The following is a 15,406-nucleotide window of genomic DNA, read 5'->3' on the forward strand; positions in this document are numbered from 1 at the left end:
CTCAATTAGACCCAATTGTCTACAGCCACAGTCTCCATCAGTGACAACCCAACTCCCCCTCCCATGCTTGCTAAATATCCAAACAATTACAAACAAAGCAAGCAATGCTAATTCAATCAAGAATGTATCCAGCTTTCTGTTCCTTCCTCACATACATTTATATGTTTTTATATTGGAAATTGAAGTTTAGACTAAGGACAGAGCCGTTGTATTAGGTGCATATCTACCCACCTCCCTCACTCTAGTTAAAGGCATCACAAATAATCTGAAATAATGGCCTTGAAATGATATTGGACGCATTTTACCTGAGGTGACCTCACCAATCAGTCCTGAATTAAGGAGCTCAACATACTATTGTTGATGAGATTTTGTTAAACTCAATAAGACTTTCTAGACCAGTGCCTTAAACTCAGATGCCTCCATGGTCCAGGCCAGTAAGGGGAATTAATAGACAATAAGGAGTAGTGAGCATAGAGGTCAGAGGGCAGGCACCTACTCCAAAAGATGGCTTGAGTCTAGGTACCGTGGCTCATGCCTTTAATCATGAGGCCAGGAGTTTGAGACCAGCCTGCGCAACATAGTGAGATCCTTGTCCCTTAAATTAAAAATGAAAAAAATTAGCCAGGTGTGGTGGCATGAGCCTGTGGTCCCAGCTACTTGGGAGGCTGAGATGGGAGGATTGCTTGAGCCAGGAGGTCAGCGCTGCAGTGAACTATTATTGTGCCACCGCATTCCAGCCTGCACAACTGACTGAGACTTCTTATCTCAACAAAAAAAAAAAAAAAGAGAGAAAGAAAGAAAAAGAAAGGAAAGAAAGAAAGAAAGAAAGAAAGAGAAAGATAAGGAAGGAAGGAGAAATAGGGAGGGAGGAGAAGGGAAGGAGGAAGGAAGGAAGGAGAGAGAGAGAAAGAAAGAAAGAAAGGAAGGAAGGAAGGGAGGGAGGAAGGAAGGGGAAGGAGGGAGGGAAAGGGAGGGAGGGAGGGAGGGAGGAACCAAGGAAGGAAGGAAAGAAGGGAGGGAGGGAAATAAAAGATGGCCAAGCCTTTGTTTCCCCAGAGAAACTAGAAATCTGGATTTTATGTGGAATTAATTGACAAATAATACAAAATTTGTATTGTAAAAATAAAATACTGTCAGTCCAATTCTAACTGGTTTGCAAACTTTGGTAGATTTTTGCAAATAACTTTAGTAGATGTTTGCAGATAAAATATAAAATCTGCTCTATCCAGCCCTAAAGGGGAAGCAGACAGACACACAAATAATAAACACAAGAAAAAATGTGATAAATATATGTGTCGAGATACACAGATCATTAAAGTTAAGGTATACACAGAAGGAGAAATTACTTCAAATTAGGAATGATCTCATGAAAAGCAGGGTATTTGATCTGAGACTTTAAGAATAAATAAGATGTTGAAATGCAGATACAGAGGGAAAGGCAATTCCAGGTGGTTGAAGTAAATTTAGGATAGAGATGTGGAGAGTGTTGGGTGTAGTCACAATGAATTAAAAAGACCACTTTAACTAAAACTTTGGGGCAAAAGAAGTCAGAAGTGGATGCCTGGTGTGGTGGCAGGCACCTGTAGTCCCAGCTACTCAGGAGCCTGAGGCAGGAGGAGCTCTTGAGCCCAGGAGTTTGATTCCATCCTGGACAACATTGCCAGAAACCTGTCTTTCTGGAGGAAAAAAAGGAGGTCAGACCGTATGCCTATATCCGGGGCAGCCTGTGAGAAAACTCCCGGTGCCTTTTCTCACCCCTCCCCAATTCCCTGCCTCACTCTGCTGGATTTTTGTCTCTCACCCGTCCCCTGATTCTCCTCCATCCAGCCTCCTATGGGTCTTCATAAGCATCTGCTTCTCTCTGCCCCTGCTGCCGTCATACAGCCTAAAGCTGTACCTGCAGCAGCCTCCTAAGAGTTCTGCTGTGCTCACACTTGCTCCACAGAGTTATTTGCAAATGAAAACCTGATCATATGAACATCCTTCCCCAAGAAAAAGCTTCAACAACCTACCTACCTTCACTGACTCAACGACTTTCCATTCCTATTAGGATGAAAACCCAAATCCTTTAACCTTCACACAAAACCGTTACCACCACTCCACCCCCTCCAGTCTCCCCTGTGACCCGTCCACGTGCTGCTTGGGACTCTCCTCTTAAAGTGCAGACCACATTGGCCACCTCTACCTCCCTGCGGTGGAAGCCCCTTGCCTCAGGCTTCACTCTACTTGTAGTTCCCAGTCTCTCTAGCCTTCTCCCAGAGCCCCCATTCTTTTGCCTTCATTCAAGTGCCCACTGAAAGGTCATGTCCTCAGGGAAGAATTTCCTTGCAGAATCCGCAGACTAGCTCCTGTTCTGAGGTTCTGTTCAGAGTTTCTATGTTCTCAACGTTCAACTGATCCTTAAAAACAAATGTCGTGTGTGCACTTGTGTGTGCGCGTGTGTGTGTGTGTGTATCTCCCAACAAATTTGTTCCCTCCACCATGAGGGCTGAGAGGATAAATATCTCAGTGCACATGTCACCCATTTGCAGCGGAGCCTTAGCAAAGCTCTGCTGTGGAATTTGATGGAATATGGGGGCTTAATTCTGAAGCCATAAAGAGTTAGAAGGTTCCATGTTTAAACTTTTTCTCACCTTATTTCCTTTCTCTAATTTGTATTGATGACACTTATATTGACATCAACTTTCTAATCCTGACTCTCTGCCTATCCAGCTCTCCATCTGTGGAAGAATAGCCTAGTATCTTCTCATCTCTTTCCCCGTAAAATAAGGGTGATTCCACCCGGATTCAGAGTCCCTCCCCTAAGCCACCCTCCGATATTTTCAGGTAACAGTGAACATTACAAACCTGCAGTATCATTTTAGGGAAATCATTCAGCCTTTTAAATCTTTATTTCCCTCATCCATAAAATAAGAACATTATAAATTAAATGTAATATGTATGTATAAAGAACTTGATAAAATACGTGGTCCGTAGTACTTAATCAATAATTCGCAGTTTGCTTTTTCCCTTTTCAGTTCAGCTTCCTGAGCCCATAAATTCCTATACCTGCTCATGAATCCCATATGTCATTGAAGCCCCAAGGAGCTGCGTTTACTGTAGTTACATCTGTCATCCCCATGCCTGTGTCTTGAGACAGACTGGATCTTAATTCTGCCCTTTATTTCCTCCTCGACTGTGCTACCTGTCTCTTGTACTTCTGGCTGTCCCCACCCCCGGCCTAAATACTACATGCTATGGTTGAACATTCAAATGTTTGTTCCCTTCAAATCTCATGTTGAAATTTAATTGCCGTTGTGACAGTATTAAGATGTGAGAGCTTTAAGAGGTGATTGGGCCATGAACGCGCCACCTTCCTGGGTGGTTTCATGCCTTTTAAAAAGGGCTTCTTGGCTCTTCCACCCTCCTGCCCTGTGAGGAACAGCATTCCTCCCCTTCAGCGCACGCAGCCTTCAAGATGGCATCTCGGAAGTGGAGACTAGGCCCTCACCAGGCATCAGACCTGCCCGTGCCTTAATCTTGGAGTCCCTGGCCTCTAGAACTGTAAGAAATAAATGTCTGTCCTTAACAAATTACCCAGTTTCACGTGTTCTGTTATAGCAGCACAAAACAGACTAAGATACCACGTAATAGGAGAATCCTTCAACTAGGGCCTTTGCTTCCATGGGCTCCTCAAACCCTGTCCTTCCTCAGGGATGGATCATATCTGTAACTGATTCATTTTTGTGTAAAGTCTTATTTCAGGTCTTTCTCCATGGTTGAACTGTACCTGTCTCACCCATCACTGTCAGGCACACAGTGTAGATACTCCATCAATTAGTCACTCTTAACTTTCATTCACCACAAATGCTCCTCCTTCACCAGGCCTTCTCCTGTTGCTGTTCTTTCTAGGAAGTTTCCCGTCTCAGATACCTGATAGTTTTTCCTTTATAATTCTACCATGGCATCTGTTCTTTTCTACCCCGTGTTGTAGTTATTTGAAAGCATGTGTCTTTCCTCTTACTAGACAAATCGCAAATTCCTCAACAGGAGAGAGCACAACTTCTTCACCTTTCCATCACTTTGACTATGTTTGAACAATAGCGTATCTTCCATAAATATGGATAAGTAAACAAAAATTAAAAAGAAATAACATATTAAATGTAACGATTACTTACCTAAGACATGTTACCAATCCTTTGAACACTTTTTTTTTTTTCTTTTTGAGACGGAGTTTCACTCTTGTCGCCCAGGCTGGAGTGCAATGGTGCAATCTCCGCTCACCGCAACCTCCGCCTCCCAGGTTCAAATGATTCTCCTGCCTCAGCCTCCCGAGTAGCTGGGATTACAGGCACGCACCACCATGCCCAGCTAATTTTGTATTTTTAGTAGAGACAGGGTTTCTGCATGTTGGTCAGTCTGGTCTTGAACTCCCGACCTCGGGTGATCCGCCTGCCTCGGCCTCCCAAAGTGCTGGAATTGCAGGTATGAGCCACCGCACCCGGCCAATCCTAGGAGCATTTCTATCATATCTTCCAGTATAGGATTATTTTTCTTTCATAATCATCAAAAGAACATTATTGGGAATACTTCTAGATGTCAAATTAGTATGTTCCCACCTGAATGGGAGTTAAAGTTACACGACGTGAAATTGTATGCTGAATTTAAATAATAATCAAGGTTGTAGTGAGTCCCTGTGGCTTCAGCCATTCAGTAGAAGGATATTCAGAAACTAGAGGAGAACTATATCCCATAATCCTCTAGGGGAAGTGACTCCATGAGACAAGGATGTGTTTGTGGCTAACAAGATACAAAGGGCAGATTTTTCACTTCCTAATGTAAACAGTTTCAATCTAGGTATAGTGTTTCCTATGGGAGCTCCCTAAATATTTTAACAAAAGGATGAGAACACTGAGGATAGAAAATCCACCACTGACTTCCAGTGCCTAACCACAGATAAAAAATTGATTACATTTCTGTTGGTTTGAGAGGTTTCCAGATAACGATTTTTTATTTCTAAACTGTGGCTGGTCATTGAAATTGTAAGCGGATGTCATGCCACCTACATTGCAGCGAAGGACCATAGCAAAATCAATATGCTATATCTCTTCATTCACAGATGTTCATGGATTGGAGCATATAGATAATGAAGTTTATTTATTCGAGTAGACACTGCTGTCACTAAATAATGGGTCTCAAATAAGTTTTTGGCGCCAAATAGTTTGATGACATATGGCATTTTCAGATAGGTCATTATATTACTGATTGAGGAGCAGAGCAATATTTAAATAGGAAAAAAATTCTAGTAGAAGCATTCAGGTTGGGCAGCATGGAGAAGGATACTTTCTGTAATCTATCTTTAAAAATAAAACCTCACTGGCAATCTGAGATGTCTACCTATCTATTTTGTCTTGCATCTACAGCAAGGCACATGCTCGAAATACAGAAATTTATTTTCTTAAACAGCTAGATGCCTGCCTACATATTCCCTTCAATTCATAAAGAAATTGCATGTGAACATGGGATACAAGCCAGCGAGCAAGTGAGCAGCTCGGAAGCTGAGTGTATATTGGTATGAAATTTGAAAACACACGTGGGTTGGCTCTAAAACACTTTTTTTTCCACAAACCACAAAATGGAATTCTATTACGATCACATCCTGGGTACACACAAGGAGGTATACTTGCTTCTCAGGGCTAAAGGGCATTCAACAGCTACAGGACATTACGTCCCATCATCTTTTTCACTAACAGGTGAAGGGTATTCTAGATGGGATGTGTCAACAATTGGACAAGGAAGTTCCTATTAGCATGTAAGCAATTTCTGTTTTGCAAGGGGGGGTACAAAAGCCACGCCAAATATTTGACATACACCGGAGAGAAAAATACTCAATCTGGAAGTTACTGTTGATGTGGCTGATAAAAACATCTTGACATTTGAGTCTTTTAACTGCCAGTTGATCACAGGAGTGGCTTCAATGATTAGTTCACTTGAAGAAGCTCACAAAGAAAGAAGTTAAAGAGAGCCACTTCCCATTCAGATGGGCTGGAAACAAACATATACTTATAAGGAAAGTGAGCATTTCTGTGGGGAATTTTGACCACAGGGTATTTATTCAAATTCAAAAAGGACCACTGCACAGCAGAGTGGAGTGAAGAACATAAATTTCGTTTTTAAAATATAATGGCTCTGGGGCTTTTTGATCATAGGCCATGAGTAACGTCAAGTATATTTTGAATTTTTTAGAGCCAATAAGTGCTTACATATAATTATCACAGTTATCCACGGTTCGGGTGTTTGTATAAACAGGTGCCTCTGTTTGTGGCTCGTTGGTTCAATTGTGTATTGCCCTGAACTACTTACGGAGTTGGACATCCCTGATTCAACCTCATTATCCACCAACTAGTTTCCTGTGCTACTATGCTGAAGAAAAGATCTTATTTTACCAATACACATTTCACTTATGAAGGTGTGGAAGGCCGAATGATGACCTGCAAAGTTGTCTGCGTCCTAATCCCCAGAATCTACAAATGTTACCTTGCATGGCAAAAGGTATTTAAATTAGGGATCCTGAGAAGGAAAGAGTCTCCTGGATTATCTGGGGGGCCCACTGTAATCACAAGGGTCCTTATAAGCAGGAAGCAAGAACGCCCAAGGCAGCTCAGGTTATGTGAGAAGCAGAGACGATGTGGCCCTGATCCCAGGAACGCAAGCAGCCTCTGGAATGGAGAAGAGGCAGGGAACACACTCTCTCCCCTGAGCCCCCAGAAGCCACTAGCCTCACTGGCACCTTCTTTTTTGCCCCTTAAAGCTCATTTTGGACTTCTCACCTCCAGAACTATAAGAGCGTACATTTGTGTTGTTTTAAGTCACTAAGCTTGTGATAATGTGTTATAGCAGCAATAAAAAACTAATGCAAAGGTGGCTCGAGGTAAATAAATCATCTTCTCTCAGGGAAAAAAAAAAGCAATGACAATTCATATGAAAAGTAACAAGCACGGGATCCAGGACTGTGCACTGTGGGAGAAAAGCAGCACTCTCTAAAGCCAAACACAAGGGACTTCAAAATTCCTTTTTGTACTTACCAGTTATTTGACCTTTAGCAAGTTACTTAACCTCTGAACCTCAGTGTCTGCAGCCATGAAGTGGGAATAACAACGACAGCTGTGTACGATCCTCTGCAAAAGAGACAGGCAAGCAGGTTTCTGGAACCAGCAAATTATCTGAAACATCTGGCACCCAGTAAATAATGAACGAATCTGAGTCCCCTTTCCTCTCTGTTTTAAAAAATCTAAAATTATTAGATTTCTCATTCGTAGCTCCTGAATTTCTGCTTAGGGGGTAGTGAGTGCAGTATGTTTCTGCTGTAATAGGTTTAGAATCAACAAATGTTTTTGTTGATTATGTTATTCATACAAGACCCTGCACTTAGACTTTGAAAGATAAAACTGTCCTTGGAACCCTGTCCCTAAACACTACAGAGTATGGTCTGATGAGAGATATATACATGTGCAATGAACAAAATGTAGACAGAAAGAAAGTGATGTAAACACAGATCCACAGGACAGAATTATGCCAGTGGCATTTGAAGTGGGCCTTGAAGAAGGGACGTTATTTCCTCAAGTCAGATTTGCTTGAAGACTTGGACTAAATGAACGGTATATGCAAAGCCAGGGACAGAGGCTGTTCAGGGAGCGGCAAGCGTTCCAGTGTGGTTGGATCTAAGGAGTGTGGGAAGATGATGTAGCGTCCCAGCTTCCCTGGCCTGGGTGACTACATGGAAATATCAATATAGAGAGAGGCTGCTAGAGGAAAGATGAGTTATGAGGAAAGAGGGGATAGAAGAAAATGTGTCCAAATTTGGATGAGTTGATTTTGGGAGGCTGGCAGAAGCAGCATATGGAGAGATGCAGTAAGCAGCGAGAAATTTGGAGTAGGTTGAATTATTTTGACTCAAGAGATATGTCTGCCAAGCCAAGTGTCCTTCCTATAAGCATATGAATATGCACTACGGAATATTTTAGAGGCAGCAGCCTTGAAAATTGAAAGGATCACTTGACAGGCTATTTTTCTACCCTAAGAATTGAATACCTCTCTTCCCAATTATTCTTATTTATGTATCTTGTGAACATCTCACATATATTTACTGTTACTTTTGTTATATATACCTGGTTCAGACAGCGTCCAAAAATTCTTCATGTATCTCTTCTCAATTATGGCCCACAGAAGTGGTAATTAAGACTGTATCTTTCCAACACTGGTTCCAACACTTTGGCCAAAAAGTTATTTTGGCATAAACTTATACAAGAGTTCTGAAAGCACTTTCAAAGTAACGGAAATGCATTTTGAGTTAACTAGGTGTATTAGTCTATTCTCATGCTGCTAATAAAGTCATGCCTGAGACTGGGTAATTTATAAAGGAAAGAGGTTTAATGGACTGACAGTTCCACATGGCTGGGGAGGCCTCACAATCATGGTGGAAGACAAAGCATGAGCAAAAGGGCGTCTTACATGGTGGCAGCCAAGAAAGCTTGTGCAGGGGAACTCCTACTTATAAAACCATCAGATCTCATGAGACTCATTCACTACCACAAACAGAATGGGGGAAATCACCCACGTGATTCAATTACCTCCACCTGGCCCTGCCCTTGACACTTGGGGATTATTACAATTCAAGGTGAGATTTCGGTGGGGACACAGAGCCAAACCACAACACTAGGCCTGCAGAATACCCTGGACTTCATTGCCGTGAATATTTAGACTGTGAATTACTTGTACATTCTTCGAAAACTAGATTGAGTGTGATTAAACACAAATATTTAATGTTTAGGGCAAATATTGCCTTTTGATGATGGTTAATTTCTCTTTTCTTAAAAACCGTATCTGGCTGGAGTTAACACATTTTTTTAATTTGTTTCTCTTTTCCTCTTCATTCTTGCCACTAGGAACTAAGAGGCCTAGGTCAAAATGACACAAATCTGGCCAAATATTTTGGCTCACTTAAAGTGTCCTGAAATTTTTTAGAGCTGGTGGCTTTCATTAAGCTTTGAGATATCGTAATAACTGTAACAACGCTAACTAAACTTTGTTTTCTTTTCCAATATCCTCGAGTAACACTAACTAAACTTTTTTCCTCCTAATACCTTAGAGTATTTGTTGAGAATATCAGGTCATTGTTCTAAGGATGAGAAAACTAACATGAATGAAATACTAGTTTTTCAGTTGCTGCTTTTAACTTTAGAAAAAATTTGGCTGATAATTTATGACTTTCTGATACTACTTCAATGCTTATAAAGGAAAAAATTAGTTATGCTGATTATTTATAGAGAGTTCGACCCAAAGGGTCTTTTTAAAAGACAACTTTTGTGTATGTTTTTAAAAGCATCACACTGAGAGGATTCTAGGAGACAGTGACTGGACTTCAATATTTCACTTTCTGTGCACTCTGAGTGCCAATTTCTGTGCCTTTCCTACGTCCAGTAGATGCTGCGCTTGCACACACGTGAGTATCATTAATATTTTCGGCTCTGGAGGACAGCTGAGCTGGGGTCTTTGTCCAGAGTGGTCACATGAGAGGTTGGATACCACCCTGGGCATTCACTGAGCATGGATCAGAATTTCAGGGATCCAGAGGAATTTGGTTCACCCATGATCAGAGTCACGGTATACAAATGACTGAAAAATAGTCTTCCTGGCCCCAACAACCCAAGGAGAAGTCCTCTACTAGGGCTAAAACCCCTGTCTCCCGGGGAAAGGAGAAAGTGAATATACCTGAGTTGGGGGGAATAGCTGCCTCCTGAGGCACCCAGCCAACCCACTATGGAAGAGAATGGTCTACCTTCCATCTCTTGAAGATAACCTCTCAGTGTTTCCTTCAACATACCTTAACAAAATACCATAGACTGGGTGGCTTACAAACAACAGAAATGTATTTTTCACAGTTCTGGATGCTGGCAAGTCCAAGATCAAGGCACTGGCAGATTCTGCAACTGGTGAGGCCCTGCTTCCTCATTGACATCTCACTGTCACCTCACACAATGGAAAAGGCAAGGGATCTCTTTGAGTTCTCTCTTGTAAGGGTAGCAATCCCATTCATGTTGTGGGGAGGGGTGGCACAGAGGAGTGGGGAAGAGAGTGGGAAGCCAAAGAAAATGATCAAACACAAACTGTCCAGGAAAGCAGAGCCCTTGGAAGAGCTAGACCACAACTCTGAGCACTTAGGAATTATCTGGGCAGATAACAATCAAGCACGTTGCCCAAAGCAACAACAAACAAATCATCAAGCACACAAGCCTTGTAGGCCTTAAACATCTCCAATAGGTTGTTTGAAGAAGAGAAAGGCAGTGTTGAAATCCAAATTAGTGGACTTAAATAAAGGTGGTTTGTGTCTTAAACCCAGATCCAGCATACACAAATGAAAACACGAAGAAAGAGTTAAGAGACCAGGAAGTAAGATCCAACAGACCAAAATACCAGTAAGGGGTAGTCCAGAAATGAAACGGATTTCAATGTAAGAAAGAAATATTAACCACATTTTCAATGAAGTCTGTAATTTGAGAATGGGGACAATGAGTTTCAGTGTTGCCTCTGAGGGAGGGGAGTGCAAAGAAGAAAATTCGGGGGAAAAGACAAAGTATTCCTCTGAGTCTCATCTTACGGAGGTAGAAGGAGAAAAGGGAAGTAGTCAGCGTCTTGTTTTCAAATAATAGTGGGTAAATATGTGTCTGAATAAGTGTTGGGAAAGGGAAAGCAAACTGCAAAGGAATAGAAAATTAGAGAACTTTCAATTAGTAAGAAAAAATGGGAGAAGAAAATAGTAGCTTAACGAAACATGAAAAACTAATGAAGAAGAAATATGTAGTGAAATATATACTACCATAAAGGAAAATGAAGGGAACAAAGTCAAGTATTTCAATGATTACACTATCTACACATAAAAGAACTCATCCCATTAAAGGCTTTAGAGAAGGTTAAGAAACAAAATGGGGCCTTATGCTGCTTACAGAAAAAGTATATAAAACAGCAATAAATTTGAAAATAAGGAAAAGGCAATGTGTACTAGACACATGTAAAACAAAATAAATCAACAAGGGCAATACTAATGGTATATGGGTATGACTAGTGGACTTTAAGATGAAGAGCATTATAAAAAGATACAATATATTATATTATTATACACAATTTACAAACAAAAAATAGTAGCCATAAACCAGTATGGACCAAAATCCTTAGCAAATTTTAAACAATTAAAAATGCAAGGAGAACTTAACAAAAACACAAACTTTGTGAGCATTTTCAATAACCCTCTTTCAAGATTGGACAGATTGGGTAGATGAAAAATAAGTAAGGACATAGAAGAGCTGGAAAATACAGTTAATAAACTTCACTGAATGGATACCTGCAGAGCCCCTCACAGGAAATAGACAAATTTTACAACACATATATTTTTAAATGTGTGTGTGTGTGTGTGTGTGTGTGTGCATGCAACAATTACAAAAATCCATAGTTTATTTGGGAAAGAAAAGCCTTAACACATTTTTTAAAGTAGAGATTTGACAGGCAACTTTTCCTGATCATAATCAAATGAAAATTATGAAATAATTTGCAAAGAGGTGACCTTCCCAAAACATCTAGGCCCTATTCCCATAGCAAACATTTGGGACTAGCAACATCCATAATCAGAGCAGAAGCAGAAGAGAGGGAGGGAGGAGGAACTTAATATATAAAGAACCCAAGTTCAAACATTTAGAAAGAACAAAAGTTCAAATAATACGAACCTAAGAGAGACTGGATAAAGATAAAAATTGGTGCTAATGAAATGAAAAACAAAAAGAGTAGAAAGTATAATTAAATCTGAAAAAGGCCTATAAAATAGATAAACCCCTCAAGAGCCTGATTTAGGAAAAGAGAAAAAGGAAAATACATCTATTCAAGGTTAGGAATAAAGGAAGTGTAACAAGAGATGCAAAAGAGATTGGTTTAAAATCATGTTAAGGAAATACAACATGCAGCTATGGCAGTCTGTGAAAGTGTAGAGGAAGCCAGGCATGGTGGCTCACACCTGTAATCCCAGCACTTTGGGAGGCCAAGGGGTGGGGGGCAGATCACCTGAGGTCAGGAGTTCAAGCCCAGCCTGGCCAACATGGTGAAACCCTATCTCTACAAAAATACAAAAAAAAAAAAAAAAAAAAAATCTATCTGGGCATGATGGCTTGTGCCTGTAATCCCAGCTACTTGGGAGGCTGAGGCAGAAGAATTGCTTGAAACCTGGGAGGCAGAGGTTGCAGTGAGCCAAGATCATGCCGGTGCACTCCAGCCTGGGCGACAGAGTAAGACTCCCTATCAAAAAAAAAAAAAAAAAAAAAAAAAAAAAAAAAAAGGTGTAGAGGAAACGAATGATACATTAACAAAGTGAAAATGGTCTAATAGGTCCCCCCAAATGTGGGAAACTTGAATATAGAAGATATTAGAAAAATATAGAGGTTAATTAAAATACAGTCCACATCTCCTTTGAAAGTCTTGATGGTGCTGCTGTAACCAGTAGGAAGAGACCCTCCACTGATCACACAGCTGGGAGACCGAAGGCCGTCATTTTCCAAGAAATAAGCAGAGGGTGGGGGTTGCTTAGATGAGATTTTCAGGAACTCAGATTTAGAAAATCTAAATTAAAAATCAAATTGGTCTCATTAGAGCATTTTTGAATATATGTCTCACGGCCAAAAGTAAGTCTTCAGAAACATTAAAACTGTGAAAAACAAACCTGTGAAAACCCAGCCTTTTCAGAGCTCTTTCTCAGAATAGCATGCTTTATATTGCTATTGGAATGAAAGAGCACCAATGTTCAGAGATTAAAATGTGTCTCAGTAAATGTGTTTCTAAAAACTTACGGGTAAATCAAAATTTGTTCATTCATATCTTTCCATTGATTTGCAGGATCATTGTAACTTTTTCTTTTTGAGTTGGCAATGCCTGCTAACATTTTTGTTTCAAATTTCTCTCAGCCCCTGTGTTCATGTAGTTAATAAACTATAAAACGTTTCCACTCATAGTGGCCTCAGCAACCTGTGTCCTGTCTTCTCAATGTGGCTGATTGGTACCATCTTCAGAGCCCCCATCTGAGTGCTCCATTCTGCCCAACCTTCCAGTCTTTGAGGAGCAGGTAAACCCCTCACAGACAAACCAACAAAAATCAATCCTCATTCCTCTACTCATTTTCCATTTGCCACTTATCACACCTGACATTTTGCTTTTTAAAATCTTATTATTAAGAACTGGAGTCAAAGGAAAACTCTATCCCCTGCTGTCTTGAGAGTCTTCAGTAATTTACTTAGGCTCCTTGAGCCTGCCAGTTTCCACATCTATAAAATTATAAATAATAAAGCCTTCCTTTCGTCAGGTTATTATGACGATCAAAGTTTAAAAGGAACAACATATATGAAACTGGTTTGCAGACTGTAAATATGACCACTGTACCTCCATCTGGCTTTCCTGAAGGCACCCACAACATTACATGTCTAAAAATGAAGTCATTATCTTCCCCCATCAACTGGGTCCTTTGCTGATTTCCTGTCTCAGTTGATAATGCCACCCATCTACTCTATTCATCCTTGGCTCCTCTTCTCCCTCCTCTCTTCCCCATCCACTAGGCCAAGAAGTCTTGTAGATTCTAAGAAATATTTTGAAACTTGAATCACTTTTATGCATCGATAATGTCATTGCTTAAGTTATAGTCTTAGCCTCTCTTGGCTAGATTATTGTCATAACTTGCCGAATACTTTTTGGGGGACAAAAGTGAAAGTAACTAACATATATCTGGTAATATCACTAATGCTCTTAATCATCCTATGAGAGATAGTTTCTCATTTTATAGATAAGTAAACTGGGGCTGCAAAAGGTTAAGCATCTTGCCCAAGTTGCACGTGCAAAGTGTATGTCACAGTTGGCTTTGAACTCAGGACTCCACTCTAAATTCATGCTCCTTTCGCTATGCCATGCTGCATCTAGAGAGTACACAGGGCTGTGGCTGCTGCCTCCTCATGAGCTCTGTAGATATTCAGTAGTTATATAAAAGTTTAGGATTACTTTAAATTGAATATTGAGCACCTTCTACCTATGATGATTACTCTACTCCAGGGCTTCTCAACCTTAGCACTATTAACATTTGGAGCTGGATAATTCTTTATTGTGGGTGCCACAGGGGGCATTATAGGAAGTTTCCTCAGTATCACTGGTAGCTATCCATTGAATGCCAATAGCAACCTCCCTACCTTTGTGATAACCAGAAATATCTGTAGACATTGATAAATGTCCCTTGGGGAGATGAACCAAAACTGCCTCTTGTTTAGAACTACTGCCCTACTCCTAAGGTCTCCTGGTCCTTGTAGATTGTGCTTTTTAACCCACACCTAGAGATGAAGACTCAAGGGCTGCTATAGTCAGAATGTGTGTTCCCCAAAATTTATGCGTTGGAAACTTAATCCTCAATGTAACAGTATTGGGAGGTGTGCCCTTAGGAAAGTGATCGGGTTACAAAGGCTCACCCTCATGAATGGTATTAGACGCACTTATAAAAGGGTCTGATGGAGGGAGCTCATCCTTTTTTGCCTTTCTGCCTTCTTCCATATGAGGATGCAACCTTCAAGGTGCCATCTTGGAAGCAGAGACCAAACCCTCACCAGAAGCCAACCTGCTGGCGTCTTGGCCTTGGCCCTCCCAGCCTCTAGAACTGTGAGAAATAAATTTTGATTCTTTGTAAATTACTCAGTCTGCTGTATCCTGTTATAGCAGCACAAACAGGCTTAGACAAGGGCCAAAACTGCCTGTAGGCAGGGGTTTTACAAAGTCCAGTGTTTGTAGTGGTTTGTTGCTGGTCTCTTTGGTCCTGATATCTGCTTTGGACTTTCCTTCTAGCAAATTCTCTTCCTCATTCCTTAGTTCAAATCATTTTGTCCTTGACTCAAAGACTTACTAGGGGACCCACATTGTTTTATAGTTTAGCTGAGTTGTACTACTCTTCTGGGATTGAAATATTTCATCTTGCTTTTCTCAGTCCTTCAGACATGAGTTGCGATGGTCAGTTTTGGCTGAGTATAGTCCCCAGTTATTCACTCAAATTCTATTCTAGGTGTTACCATGAAGGTATTTTGTAGATGTTAATTAAGTCCATACTTGTTAACTTTAAGTACGGGAGATTATTTTTGATAATCTGAGTGGGCCTGATTCAATCAGTTGGAAGGCAGTGAAAACAGAATTGAGGCTTCCCTGGAGAATAAATTCTGCCTGGGGACTGCAGATTCAGCTTGTAGACGTTCCAACTTCAAAACTTCTCTTCCTGACGGCCCGCCCTACAGATTGTGGTCTTGCTTCACCAATCTACATTGCCACATACACCAGCTCCTTGCAGTAAATCTCTTTTTTATTTTTATAT

General features: G+C 40.7%; 1 protein-coding gene across 19 annotated transcripts in view; it reads left to right on the forward strand.

Moving 5' to 3' along the window:
- TENM3 (teneurin transmembrane protein 3) overlaps positions 1-15,406 on the forward strand; it is a 2,732,592-nt gene that overhangs the window by 1,737,795 nt on the left and 979,391 nt on the right. The gene's annotated exons all lie outside the window — the stretch shown is intronic.

Source organism: Pan troglodytes, chromosome 3 (assembly GCF_028858775.2).
Source record: "Pan troglodytes isolate AG18354 chromosome 3, NHGRI_mPanTro3-v2.0_pri, whole genome shotgun sequence".
Lineage (NCBI taxonomy): Eukaryota > Metazoa > Chordata > Mammalia > Primates > Hominidae > Pan > Pan troglodytes.